This window comes from Artibeus jamaicensis, unplaced genomic scaffold, assembly GCF_021234435.1.
Source record: "Artibeus jamaicensis isolate MK-2021 breed Jamaican fruit bat unplaced genomic scaffold, CSHL_Jam_final scaffold_1689, whole genome shotgun sequence".
NCBI lineage: Eukaryota > Metazoa > Chordata > Mammalia > Chiroptera > Phyllostomidae > Artibeus > Artibeus jamaicensis.
The window spans coordinates 5214394-5227942 of NW_026522029.1; the positions used below are offsets into that span (position 1 = coordinate 5214394).

The 13549-nt window shown below is 41.3% G+C and overlaps 1 protein-coding gene across 1 annotated transcript in view; it reads left to right on the forward strand.

The window, feature by feature from the left end:
- PHTF1 (putative homeodomain transcription factor 1) overlaps positions 1–13549 on the forward strand; it is a 42525-nt gene that overhangs the window by 7941 nt on the left and 21035 nt on the right. The gene's annotated exons all lie outside the window — the stretch shown is intronic.

Here is a 13549-nt window from a genome sequence, read left to right on the forward strand (position 1 = left end):
ATATAATTTCAATTTTTCTGCTTCTATGTGCCTTTTGTCAGCTCAGTCACAGTTTTGTATCCTTTTGCCTCTTCATTTCAGGTGGAAGAGCCCCTTTCAGCATTTCTTGTAATGTAGGTAGGTCTCGTGGTGATAGGTTCCCTTAGTGTCTGTTTTCTGCGAAAGCCCTTATTTCTCCGTCATGTCTAAAGGATGACTGCTGGATATATTATTTTGGGCTGGTGATTTTTCTCTCAATATTTTCAATGTTTGATTCTACTCTGTCCTAGACTGTAGGGTTTCTGCTGAAAAAATCTGATGATAATCTAATGGGGTTTCCTTTATAGGTTATAGTTCCCCTCACCCCTGGCTGCCTAAAGAATTCTTTCATTGGCCCTGGCTGGTGTGGCTTAGTGAATTGAGTGTTGGCCTATGAATTGAAAGGTTGTGGGTTTGATTCCCAGTCAGAACACATGCTGGGTTACAGGCCAGGTCCCCAATCGGGAGTGTGTGTGAGAGGCAACCAGTCGAGGTATCTCTTGCACATCAGTGTTTCTTTCCCTTTCTTCCTTTCTCTATTTCATTCTCTAAAAATAAATAAAATCGTAAGAAAAAATTCTTTGTCATTAACTTTTGACAGGTTTAATATAATATCTCGGAGAAGGTCTTTTTGCATTGAGAGAATTAGGTGTTCTATTAGCTTCTTGAATGTGGGGATCCAGCTTTTTCCGTACATACATTATTATAAATCACAGTGGCGCAAGACCATGTGGAATGAGAGCCGGCGTTAGGCTGGGAGGATCGGGAAGGACGGAAACAAAGCATATGCAGGAGCCGGGAGTCAGAATCCCAGGGGGCCTCTCAGTGGCAACTTCTGCTCATCTGGAAGCCAGACGCAGCGGAACCTTCGAAGTTCTGAGACAAAATGACCTTCAGTGTAAAACTGTACGCCCAGCCTCACTATTAACTAAGTGTAAAGGTACCGCGTAAAGATAATATTGAGAACTTCAAAATCTCAAAAAAATGTATCACCCATGACCCTCTCTCAGCACGGGAGGGCATGAATTGTGAGTGCGTGAACAGACAACAGGAGGCATCCATAACACGAGGAAGGGGGACGGCCAGCACAGAGGGACTGAAGGGGTTCTGGGACAACCAGAGGTGTCCCCAGATGGCGGTTTATTTCAGGCCTGAAAACAGCCGGGCCCAGTGGAGCTGTGGGGGCTAGGCCCCTTCAAGGGGATGTCGGCAGCAGATTTGTCAAGCTTAAAGGGAGCTTTAAGATGAATTTGGGGGACGTATGGATAAAATAAATGAATGCAAAAAAGGAAGGCAGTTACAATTCTGGGACAAACAGAATTGTTAAAGGAGATATAATGCTTGTTTACTACTTGACTTAGCCGGAAACAATATTTATGTAATCTTAAGTCTCAGAACATCAAACACTAATTTAATTAAAACTGGTAAAAACTGTATGGGGGAAAACTTTAGTTCAGAGGGCATGTGTGTGTGTTTGGTGCATTAATAATAATCATTAATGTTTAGTACGTAGTATGTGTCTCGCGATATTCTAAGCACTGTGCACACCCACACTATTAACTGATCCTTACATCAGTCTGTGTGGTAGATGTATTATTATTCCTGTTTTGTAGGTGACGGAACCAAGGCACAGAAAGGCTAAGTAAGAAAGCTATCTCTTCATCTTCAATGGTAGGAAGTGAATGGATAGCTTCTAAAATTGAAGAAAACCTGTAGTCATCTTAATTAGATTAAAAAAAATAGGAATCAAGGGACAGGTGAGGTTGGAAGTTTTTTTAAAATTAGCCTTGTAACATAAATGTTACTTAAATAAAAATAAAAATTTCCCCTCTAAAAATGGAAAATATATTAAGTGAAGTTACTTGGATCATAAGATAGCTATATTTGATCTATTTAAGATAGTTATAGAACTATATAAATATATAGGTGTGCAGGTATACCAGTATCTTATATATACCAGTAGCAAAATAACAAATCTCATCAACATTTAGGCGTGGGCTTCGGGGTCAGATAGACTTAAATACTTACTGATTTTCCTAATTACTCACTCCCCTACCCATGGGAAGGTGTTATGTCTCCATGTGCTGTCATGTGACTTGCAGTGACTTCCTGTGGGAGGAGAATTCTTCCCACAGACTCCAGACTCCGTGAGTGGAACGTGTGCCGAATGTGAGACCCCCTCTCGAGCTGGCCCTGTCCTTTCTCTCGTCTTTCCTAGTCAGTGAGGAGCTAGGGTGGTGAAGTGGGGGACTTGGAATTTTTCTGTGGCTTCGTCTTCACTGCTCCCACACTGTCAATTACCAAAACTTCTGGATTCTACCTTCTAATATCTTTGTAATGTAAATATTTTTCCCAGTCCATGCTTCTAATGACCTGGTCTGGCCCAATCTGCCGGAGCATGGCAGGCTCTGTGTTTTGTACGTTCGTTGTCTAAGTCAGCTGTACGATGACAGCGGCTGAGTGAGTGGCTGCCACGGAGACAAGTAGCCCACGAGGCCTGAAATACCGTCTGGGCGTTTACAGATCAAATGTGTCTCCTGCGATCCAGATTACCGGAGTAGCTTTTTAAACTGTTTTCTCTGCGTCTTTTTTTTCCCTTACCCCTCCACCCCCCATCACTGAAGCTGGCTTGTTATCTTGTCTGTGTTTTAACACATTATCTTTTTGTTTTACACTGCTCTCTGACTTCCTGGTGTCCTTCCAGTAAATTCACATTCTTTGCTGATGATAATCTTCACTTCCACTCTGCTTTTCTTGGCCTTCTTGGAATTCCTGTAGTTTTTGTCATCCTGGCTCATTTCTCAGGCTTTTCTTGATTCCTCCTTTTGCTACATCCATATCCATCTTCACAAATTCTTTCGCAGCCTTCAGGTCTCGGGTTAGGTATTTTCCTTTGGAACCCTGTCTTTGACTTTGAAATCTGAGTGAGGTGCCCATTCCACTGTAGTCCTGTACCTGCCTTGTGCTTGTGGCTTTATTGCTCGTCGTGTGCCCTGAATCAGGGGTGACTTCTTTTTCTGTGCTTGGCTATGTAGTAGTTTGATTATTTCAATGGCAATAAAATGGAAAGGTCAGCGCACTAAGAGGTCAACGTGTGTTCGGCATTTCACTGGCCTTTTATTTCCCGTTACGTAGAGTCCAGGGGAGCAGCAGTGCCTCCAGCGCTTTTGTCTTTTTGCCTAAAAGTAGGAGCTACGTTGGTCAAGTGCTGCACAGTTATGTCGAGGGCGTTCACTTAAAAATAAAAGGCCAAAGGGAGCCCTGACTGGTGTGGCTCAGTGGTTGGGTGTCTTCCAGAAAACTGAAGGGTTGCTGGGTTGTTTTTAGCCTGGGCACATGCCTGGGACGCTGGCCAGCCCCTTGGTTGGGGGGCATGCGAGAGGCAGCTGATTGATGTTTCTCTGCCTCTTTTTCCCTCCCTTCCCCTCTCTCTGAAAATAAATAAATAAAATCTTAAAAAGACCAAAGGGAGAGGCAACAAACATTTATTTCGGATTTTTTTATTTTAAAAAGAACAGCTAGTTGGGAAGCACTGATGAGGCAGGAGCCCAAGTAGTGTTCTAATGAGGGGGGAAGGCGAGGGGCCTTCGTGAGCAGGAGCGGGGAGCAGTTCTGTCAATAGAAGGAAGGCATTTCTGTGGGTGCAGATCAGCTAGTGTGGTGATGCGAATTCTGAAGAATGTTTTCACTTTGCAGTTCAGTAGTCTAAATATCTGCTTTATTGTTATTCTTGCAAACAGTTCTGTGGGCCACCATGTTGTCTAGGCCCAGCTCCAAGGTTATTGCCAACATCCCAGAGGTCTGAGGGGTCAGCCAGCCGAGGCAGTTCCCCTGGAATGGCAGCTCTGGCTCCATTTATATTCTTGTTTAAAAAATGGGTAAACGAGAGAGGGTTGAACGTGGCCTCTTGCTGGGCCTCTGTGGAGAGTGTGCAGACCACACTCTGCCACCTAGTGTATGTGCGTACGTGTGTATATGTACCCCATCTTTATTCACCTGTTGATGGACACCTGGGTTGCCTCTGTATCTTGGCTGTTGTAAATAATGTTGCAGTGAACATAGGGGTACATATCTTTTCAAATTAGTGTTTTCCTTTTCTTCAGATAAATCCCTGGAAGTGGAATTTCTGAGTTGCATGGTATATCTGTAGTTTTTTGAAACTATAGATATACCGTTTCCACAGTGGTGGTACCAGTTTCAGTCCCGCCAGCAGTGCACTGGGTTCCCTTTCTCCATCCTTGCCAGCACGTGTTGTTTGTGACTTTTTGGAACTAGCCACTCAGACTGTGTGAAGGGGTCTTTCACTGTGGTTGGATTTGCCTCCACTCAGACTGTGTGAAGGGGTCTCTCACTGTGGTTGGATTTGCCTCCACTCAGACTGTGTGAAGGGGTCTTTCACTGTGGTTGGATTTGCTTCCACTCAGACTGTGTGAAGGGATCTCTCACTGTGGTTGGATTTGCCTTTCCCTGGTGATGAGTGGTGTCGAGCATCTTTTCGTGTCTGTTGACCCCCCGTACGTTGTCTTCGGAGAAACACCTTCCTGTGTCCTCTGCTCATTTTTTTATTGTTTTTTTCTTAATTGACTTGTACGAGTTACTTAGGTATTTTGGGTATCAACCCCTTATCTGATATATCATCTGTGAATATATTCTATTCAGTAGGTTGTCCTTTTGTTTTGTTGATGGTTTCCTTTGCCATGCAGAAGCTTTTTAGATTGAAGGCCCGTTTGTTTTTGCTTTTATTTCTCTTGCTTGAGGGGACATATCAAAAAGTTATTACTCAGACTGATGTCAGATACTTTACTGCCTGTGTTTTCTTCTAGCAGTTTTGTGGTTTCAGGTCTTACATTTAAATCTTTAATACATTTTGAGTTTGTTCCTGTATATGTTGTAAGAAGTGGTCTAGTTTCATTTTTTGTTTTGCATCTATCCAGTTTTCCTAACACCCTTTTTTGAAGAAACGGTCTTTACCCCATTGTACAGGATATATTCTTGCCTTTTTTGCCATAGGTTGACCACGCAGGTGTGGTTTTGTTTCTGGGCTCTTTATTCTGTTCCATTGACCTATGTGTTTAATGTTGGTACCTTGATTATTATAGCCCTCGAGAAGAGTTTGCTGTCAGGTAGTGTGATAGCCTCTGCCTTTGTGCTTTCTCAAGGTGGCTCTGGTTATTCGTGGGTTTTTTGTGGTTCCATATAAATTTTAGAATTATTGGTTCTAATTTTATGAAAAATGCCATTGGAAGTTTGATAATATTGCATTGAATTTTTTACAGATTGCTTTGGGTTGTATGGATATATCTTAATGATGTTAATTCTTCTTATTAATGAGCACAGTCTCTTCTCCCATTTATTTGTATCTTCATTTTCCTATTTAAGTGGAAAGTATAGTTTCCTACTTATAGTTTCCAAGTATAAGTCTTTTACCTCCTTGGTTAAATTTACTGCTAGGCATTTTATTATTTTTGATACATTTGAAAATGGGATTGTTTTCTGGTAGTTTATTATTGTATAAAAATGCAACCTATTTCTAAATATTAATTTTATATCCTGCTACTTAGATGAATTCATTTATTATAAGTTATAGGTTTGTGGTGGAATCTGTAGCATTCTTTTTTCCTCAGTCATCTTCTTGTAATAGAATTAGAGAATTAACACAGAAAACAAATGCAAACACTAAGTTGTTAGCATCCACGTACGACTTATTTAGAACTTCATGAAACTTACTTGAAAAATTACATTTGAATGAACAATGTAGATAAATTAAAAATTCTATGAAAAATCATAAATGTTAGTTGCAGTTGTCAATTTGATAGAAGCCTTCTTTTTGGAGTCCAAAAAGAGTGATGATTTGAATAGCCTCATTTAACATTTATATTTAAAATTATAAAATAACCATAATTTTAGTTGAATTTACCTATAGGATACTGAATTTTTATGTATTTTGACAACTGAAGAGCCCTAAGTATATAAGTAAAATAAATGGAACTTGGAAAAGAGGTAGTTGACATATATTTGGTTGACCAAAAAGTCTATTATGTTTTTTCGGTAAAATAGGCACATTTTTCATTTTCACCAATAATGTTATTGATCTGGATATTTTGAGGATGTCGGTATCTCCCGCTATTGGTTTCTAGTGAGAAGAGGCCAGGGCTGCTGCTAAACCTTCCAACGCATAAGACAGCCCACAGCAGAGAATTATTTGGCCAAAATGTCAGTATATCAAGAAATTCCACAAACCACTTTCGACACATTGGATCAGTCACAGCACCTTCTCCATACACTGCACAAATCTTTTCTTTTGCGTTTTAGGTGCATTGTTTACCTTTCTTAAAATAATAAAGTATAATACACCAAAAATGTTGTGTATTTTCTTCCATCTTCAATATTAAAATGGCCACAAAACTCACCAATTTGGTAAGTTTTTTTAAAAGCACGCTGATATGACAGCTGTCACAATACAATCTAGTAAAATTGTTTTGAATGAAGTTAAAGGCAATTAAACGCTACAAGAACCATCATACAGAAAAAACATAATGGACTTTTTGGCCAACCCAACAGTATGTTACAATTTTTGTGTGAGGAGGTGAGCCGTGTTCACTTAGGCTGCCATCTTAAAACCCTTTAATTCTCAGGCACAACAGCTTCATTTGACACAGTCCAATTTGCTTAGTTTTTCTTTTGTTTCCCTTGCCCTAGCAGATATATCAGAAAAAGTACTGCTAAGAGAAATGTCTGAGATTTTACTGCCTGTGTTCTCTTCTAGTTTTATGGGATGTTATATTTAAGTTTTTAATCCATTTTGAGTTTATTCTTGTATATGGTGTATGAAGGTGATCTGGTTTCTTTTTTGCATGGGTCTGTCCAGTTTTACCCACTTACCACTTATTGACTATCTTTACCCCATTATACAGTTGTATGTTCTTGCTTCCTTTATCAACTATGAATTGACCATATAGGCATGAGTTTATTTCTAGGCTCTCCATTCTGGTTTTGAATCTCTGTCTGTTTTATATGCCAGTACCACACTGTTTTGGTTACTATGGCCTGATGGTATAGTTTGATATCAGGTGATGTGATACCTCCAACTTTATTCTTTTTTTCTTTCATGATTGCTGTGGCTCTTTGTGATCTTTTGTAGTTCCATACAAAATTTAGGATTCTTCGTTCTAGTTCTGTGAAATATGCCTTTGATATTTTGATAGGAATTGCATTGAATTTATAGATTGCTTTGGGCGGTATGGACATTTTAATGATGTTAATTCTTCCTATCCATGAGCACCGTGTATGCTTCCATTTATTTGTATCTTCTTCAGTTTCTTTCTTCCGTTAAATGTATTCCTAGGTATTTTATTATTTTCCATGCATTTGCAAATTGTTTTCTTAGTTTTTCTTTTTAGTATAAAAATGCAAACTATTTCTGAATATTAGTTTTGTATCCTGCTGCTTTACTGAATTTATGTATCAGCTTTAGTAGTTCATTTGGTTAAATCTTTAGGGTTCTTTATGTATAGTCACATATAATTTGCAAATAATGACAGTTTTACATCTTCCTTTCCAATTTGGATGCTTTTTATTCCTTGTCTGATTGCTGTGGCTGGGATTTCCAATACTTTGTTGAATAATAGTGGTGAAAGTACACATTCTTCTCTTGTCCTTGATCTTACAGAAAAAACTTTGAGCTTCTCACTTTAAGTAGGATGTTAGCTGTGTTTTGGCCTTTGTTGTGTTGAGGTACGTCCCCTCTGTCCCAACTTTGCTGAGAGTTTTTATCATGAGTGGATGTTGGATTTTGACAAGTGCTTTTCTGCATTTATTGATATGATTATCAATCAGCCTAGCATCCCATAAATAAATTCAACTTGATCACGATGTATGACCCTTTTACTATATTGCTGTATTTGGTTGGGTACTTTTGTATGTTACATTCCTAAGGGAAATTGGTCTCTAGTTTTCTTTCCGTAGTGTCTGGGTCTGGTTTGAGTGTTGGGGTAACTCTGGCCTTGTACATGGAGTTGAAGAACCTTCCTTCTGTCCATTGTTTTAGAATAGTTTGAAAAGAATAAGTATTCTTGTTTGAATATTTGTCAGAATTTACGATGAAGCCAGTTGGTTCGAGGTTTTGTTGGGAGTTTTTTGACAACTGATTCAATTTCATTGGCAGTCATTGTTCTGTTTGGATTTTCTGTTTAGTTTTGTTTTTTCCTGATTTAGCCTTTGAAGATTGTATATTTTGGGGGACTATATCCATTTCAGGTTTTCCAATTTGTTGGCATATAATTGTTTATAGTATTTCGTTAAAATCGCCTGACTTCTGTGGCGATGCTCATCACTTCTTTCCTTTCTGATTTTATTTGCTCTCATTTTTTTTTTCTTGATGAGTGTGGCTAAAGGTTTATCATTTTTATCTTTTCAGAGAACCAGATGTTGGTTTCATTGATTCTTCTGTTTTCATTTTAGACTCTTTTGCTTATTTCTGTGCTGATCATTATTTTTTTTCCTTCCTTCTACTCACTTTGGGCTTTGTTCTGCTTTTTCTAGTTCCTTCAGGTATAAGTTTTGATATTTTTATTTGAGGTTTTTCTTGTTTCTTTAGGTAGGCCTGTATTTCTATAAGTTTCCCTCTAGAACGGCTTTGGTTCTGTCTTGTAGATTTTGGATTATTGTGTTTTCATTTTCATTTGTCTCAGGGTATCTTTTTATTTCTTCCTTGATCTCGTTGTTAACCCATTCATTGTTTAGTAGGATGTTATTTAGCACCCATTTCTTCATGTGTTTTTCAGTTTTTTCTTCTAATTGATGTATAGTTTCATCCATTGTGATAGGAGGAGATGCTTGATAGGATTTCAACCTTCTTAAATTTTTTGAGACTTATTTTGTCACATAACATATGGTCTATCCTGGAAAATGTCCCACGTGCCCTTGAAAAGAATATATATTCTGCTTTTGGGTGCTAAAAAGTGTCCTAAAAATGTCCTTATAACCAGTGTCCATCTGATGTAATGTGTCATTTACGACCACTGTTTTTGTTGTTGGTTTTCCGCCTGGATGATCTACCCAGTGGTGTCAATGGGGGTTTGAAGCCCTGTACTGTTACTGTGTTATTATCAGTCTCTCCCTTTGTGCCTTTCAGTGTTTGCTTTCGGTGTCCTATGTCGGGCGCGTAGGTTTTTATGAGTCACATCCTCCTGTTGGATTGATTCCATTATCATTATCAAATGCCCTTCATTGTCTCTTTTTGTAGCCTTTGTTTTAAAGTCTCTTTTCCCTGATCTGAGTAGTGTTACTCCAGCCTTTTTTCATTTGAATATGCTTGAAATGTCTCTTTCCATCCCTTTACCTTCAGTCTGCGTATGTCTTTTGATCTGAAGTGGGTTGTTATAGGCACATACGTACAGGTCTTGTTTTTTTAAATCCATTCAGCCACCCTGTATCTTTGGATTAGAGCATTTATTCTACTTCCATTTTAAGTAATTATTTATATATTGCCATTATATTGTTTTCTGATGGTCTTTGTAGCTTTTCCCTGACCCTTTTTAATTCTCTTGTTCTCTTGTGTGTTGATGACTTTCTATAGTGCTCTGCTTCTGTTCTTCTTTTGTGTTTCTTGTAGATCTCTTACAGATTTTTGGCTTGTGTTTACATGGGCTTCCTATATGCCAAGCTCTGATTATAGCGGACTGTTTTAAGTTTATGGTTGCTTAAGTTTGAACACATTCTAAAACACTACACTTTTTACTCACCCCCTCCATGTTATTCTTTTGTCATTTTTTACTTCTCTTTTGGTGTGTATTTCTTAATTTCTTGTTTTAATTACACATGATCTTTCTACTTCTGTTTTTTAACTTTTGCTCTAGCCGTATCTATGATGCACTACTTTGAAGTGTTTGCCTCTGTCATGGATAATTTTTTTCTTTTCCATATTTATTCACGTTTTTTCTCTTCCTAAAGAAATCCTTTAACATTTCTTGTAAAACTAGTTTAGTGGTGATTAACTCCCGTAGCCTCTTCCCATCCAAGTACTAACCAGGCCCGACCCTGCTTAGCTTCCGAGATCAGATGAGATCGGGCACGTTCAGGGTGGTATGGCTGTAGACGACCTTTTCTTGGGTGGGAAACTCATCGTCCCTCCTTTGGCTCTAAATGACAGCCTTGCTGGGCACAGCAGTCTCCACTGCGGTCTTTGCCTTTCATTACTTTGAACTTTCGTGGTGTTCTTTTCTGGCCTGGAAAGTTTTTTTTTGAGAAATCAGCTGACGGTCTCAGGGCAGCTCCCTTTCACATTAACTGTTTTCATGAGTGACTAGTTTTCTCCTGCTGCTTTTAAGGTCCTCCCTGTCTTTAGCCTCTGGCGTTTGAATGACGGTGTGTCTGGCCGGACCGTGTGTCGTGGGCGCTTTGCCTTTGTGTTTGTTTGGTAAGATCCTCCTGCTTCCTGGACTTGTATGTCTCTTCCCTTTACCAGGTTAGCAGAAGTTTTCAGTCATTAGAAAACATTTGAAGTAAATTTTTTCAATCCCTTTCTCTCTTTTCTCTGGTACCCCTGTGACGTAAGTACTGGTATTCTTGACGTTGTCCCAGGGGTCCCGTAAAGTAACCTCAGTTTTAAAATTCTGTTTGCTGTTATGACTGGGTGCTACCTTGTCTTTCACATTGCTGGCTTGATCCTCTGTTGTATCTGATTGAGGTTGATTCCCTCTGGTGTATTCTTCATTTTGGTTATTGTATTCTTCGTTTCCGACGGGTTCTTTTTTAGGTTTTCTCTCTCCATTTTTATGTTTCCTGTCTCTTGGTTGGGGTTCACACTGAGTTAATGTATTCTTCCCCTCAGTTCATTGAGCATCCTTATAACCAGTGTTTAGAATTCTGCATCTGGTAGGTTGCTTGTCTCCATTTTGTTTTGTTTAAATTTTTATTTATTTATCTTTAGAAGGGAAGGGAAGGAGAGAAGGAGAGAAATACCAACGTATGGTTGCTTCTGGTGCATCCCCTGCTGGGAACTGGCTCCTGCTGGGAACTGGCCTGCAACCCAGGCATGTGCCCTAACGGGGAATTGAACCTCGATCTTTTGGTTCGCAGGCCTGTGCTCAATCCACTGAGCTACACCAGCCAGGGCGGTTGCTTATCTCCATTTTGTTTTGTTCTTTTTCTGGACTTTTATCTTCTTTCCTTTGGGCCATGTTTCTTTGTCTCCTCACTTTGGCTGCCCCCCTGTGTTTGTTTCTATGTCGTAGGTAGAGCTGCTGCATCTCTTGGTCTTGGCAGAGTGGCCACATGCAGCAGGTGTCCTGTGCGGCCAGTGGCACAGTCCCCTTTTGCACCTGGGCGCTCCAGGCGTGTCCCCTGTGCTTGACCGTGTGTGCTCTCCTGTTGTAGTGGAGCCTCGATGGCTTGTTGGTACATTGGTGGGTGGGACCGACCCTCACGCTGACTGGGTGAGCGAGCTGACCATGTCCACATTGGATGAGCTGTAGTGTGGCGGCCAATGGGAGCTGCCGCAGCAGGGTCCGGTGCCAGCCGAGTCTGCCCTTTGGGTGTGTCGTTTGTGGAGCTTGTTGGGGGGTGCTCTGGTGTGGTCTCAAGCTGGCTGCCGGGTGTGTTGGTTCTGGATCCTCTTGTGGGCGGACTGTCATGAAGGTCAAGGTCAGCCACTGCTTGTGCCAGGCTTGGGGCTGTCTGGTAGGAGCTACAAAGCGATCCCAGATGCTGCTTGTGGTGGGCTTGGAAGTGCTTGGGAGAGTCTCTTCTGCGAATGGAAGTTGGCTGCCACTAGTGTTGCCCTGGGATTCTTTGATGGGCACCTGTTATGAGCTGCAGCCAGAGCAAGCTGCTACTTGTGCCACATTGGTGGCTGCTTATTTGAAGCTCTGTTCCAAGTCAAGACTGGCCACTGCTTGTGCCAGGCTTGGGGCTGCCTGGTGGGAGTTACAGTACAGTTGAGAGCAGTCACTGCTTGTACCAGGCCTGGAATAGCTCAGCAAGAGGCACAGGGCATGCTGAAGCCAGTCGCTGCATGTTTGGGGTTTGTGGACCTTTGAGAGATTTGAGGAAAGTTGCAGCTCAGGCCGAGGCAGGCCGCTGCCTGTGGGGGAGCTGCTGGAATAGGTTCAGGCTCAGCTTGTGAGCTGGGCAGGGCTGGATCTCGGGATCAGCAGCGCAGGGTGAACTATGTTAGCCAGGTTAATTCAGAGCTCAGAGGTGGCACCTGCCTTGCACGTGGGATTGCTGTAAGGAGCTTAACAAAAGAACACTGGCATCTGCCAGCGCTTCTCTGCCTGGAGCGAGGTGCCCCGACTTTTGCCTCTTTAGCCCTTACCCTGAAGCTAGTTGGTTTCGCTCCTCCCCTTATATCCTTGGCTCTTTTCAAGGTGCTGCCTCTGCACTGGAGCCTCCGGGCAGTGAGTTGGTGAGTCTGCACGTTGTCCCTTAAAGCCCACAGTGCCAAATCCTCTGGCAGCCTTTCCTCTCAGATGCAGTCCCCACTGGTTTTCATAGCCACATGTAATGGGGACTTACTTCACTTCCTGGCAGTGAAACTCTGGGCTGGGGACCCCCATATGTGGCTGAGACCCCTTGCTCCTCAAGAGGGGACCTTCTTAGCCAAGATACCCATCCCATCTCTAAGCTGCCACAGGCGGGTGTGGGACTTGCCCCTTTCAGCATTTCCACCCTTCCTACCAGTCTCCACGAGGCTTTTCTGTATATCCTTAGTTATAGGCATTCTGCTCAGCTAGACTTCAGATGGTTCTCAGGTTCTGTAAATTAGTTGTAATTTTATGTGGTTGTGGGGGAGGTGAGCACAGCTTTGACCTACATTACCATCTTGACCAGAAATCCCATTTATTCTTTTTGATGTAATTGTAAGTGCAGTTGTTTCCTTAATTTCTCCTGATTGTTCATTGCTCTGTATTAATTTTGTATCCTGCTACTTTTCTGAATTATTTTATTCTCTTAATTTTTGGTGTATTCTTGAGTGTTTTCTGTGTAGTGTCATGTCATCTGCAAATGGGGATGGAGGATTATTTTGAATGATCTCTGAAAAAAATATCTCCAGATCTCGATAATTGATGATTCTGTGAATGTGAACGGTCACAGGAAAAAAAAAGGCCTCCAGGTGTTGACATTTGGTGATTCCCTTCAGCTTCCTGCACGGTGACCCTGACGATGACCCTGACGGGATGCCCCAGATCTGTAAGCCACACTCACACAGGGCTTTCAGTGAGTTTTCAGTTTTTTATTCCAGTAAAACACAGTAAATATGCATATGCCTATATACTTACACACCTGTATAACAGAATTGAAAGTGTACAGCTTGAGAAATTTTCACACACTGAACACATCCACGTAGCTCAGATGAAGAGACGGAACGTAGGTGAGCCCCCAGGAAGCCCCCCTCACAAGCATGGCTGGTCTCCACCCCCATGGGGGGAACCGGTTCCCTGCTGCTAGCGCTCAGATTGATTTTGCCTTTCCTGTACGTAAGTGAAGTTATGCACCACATACACTTTTAGTCTGATTTGTGTGTGTGTGT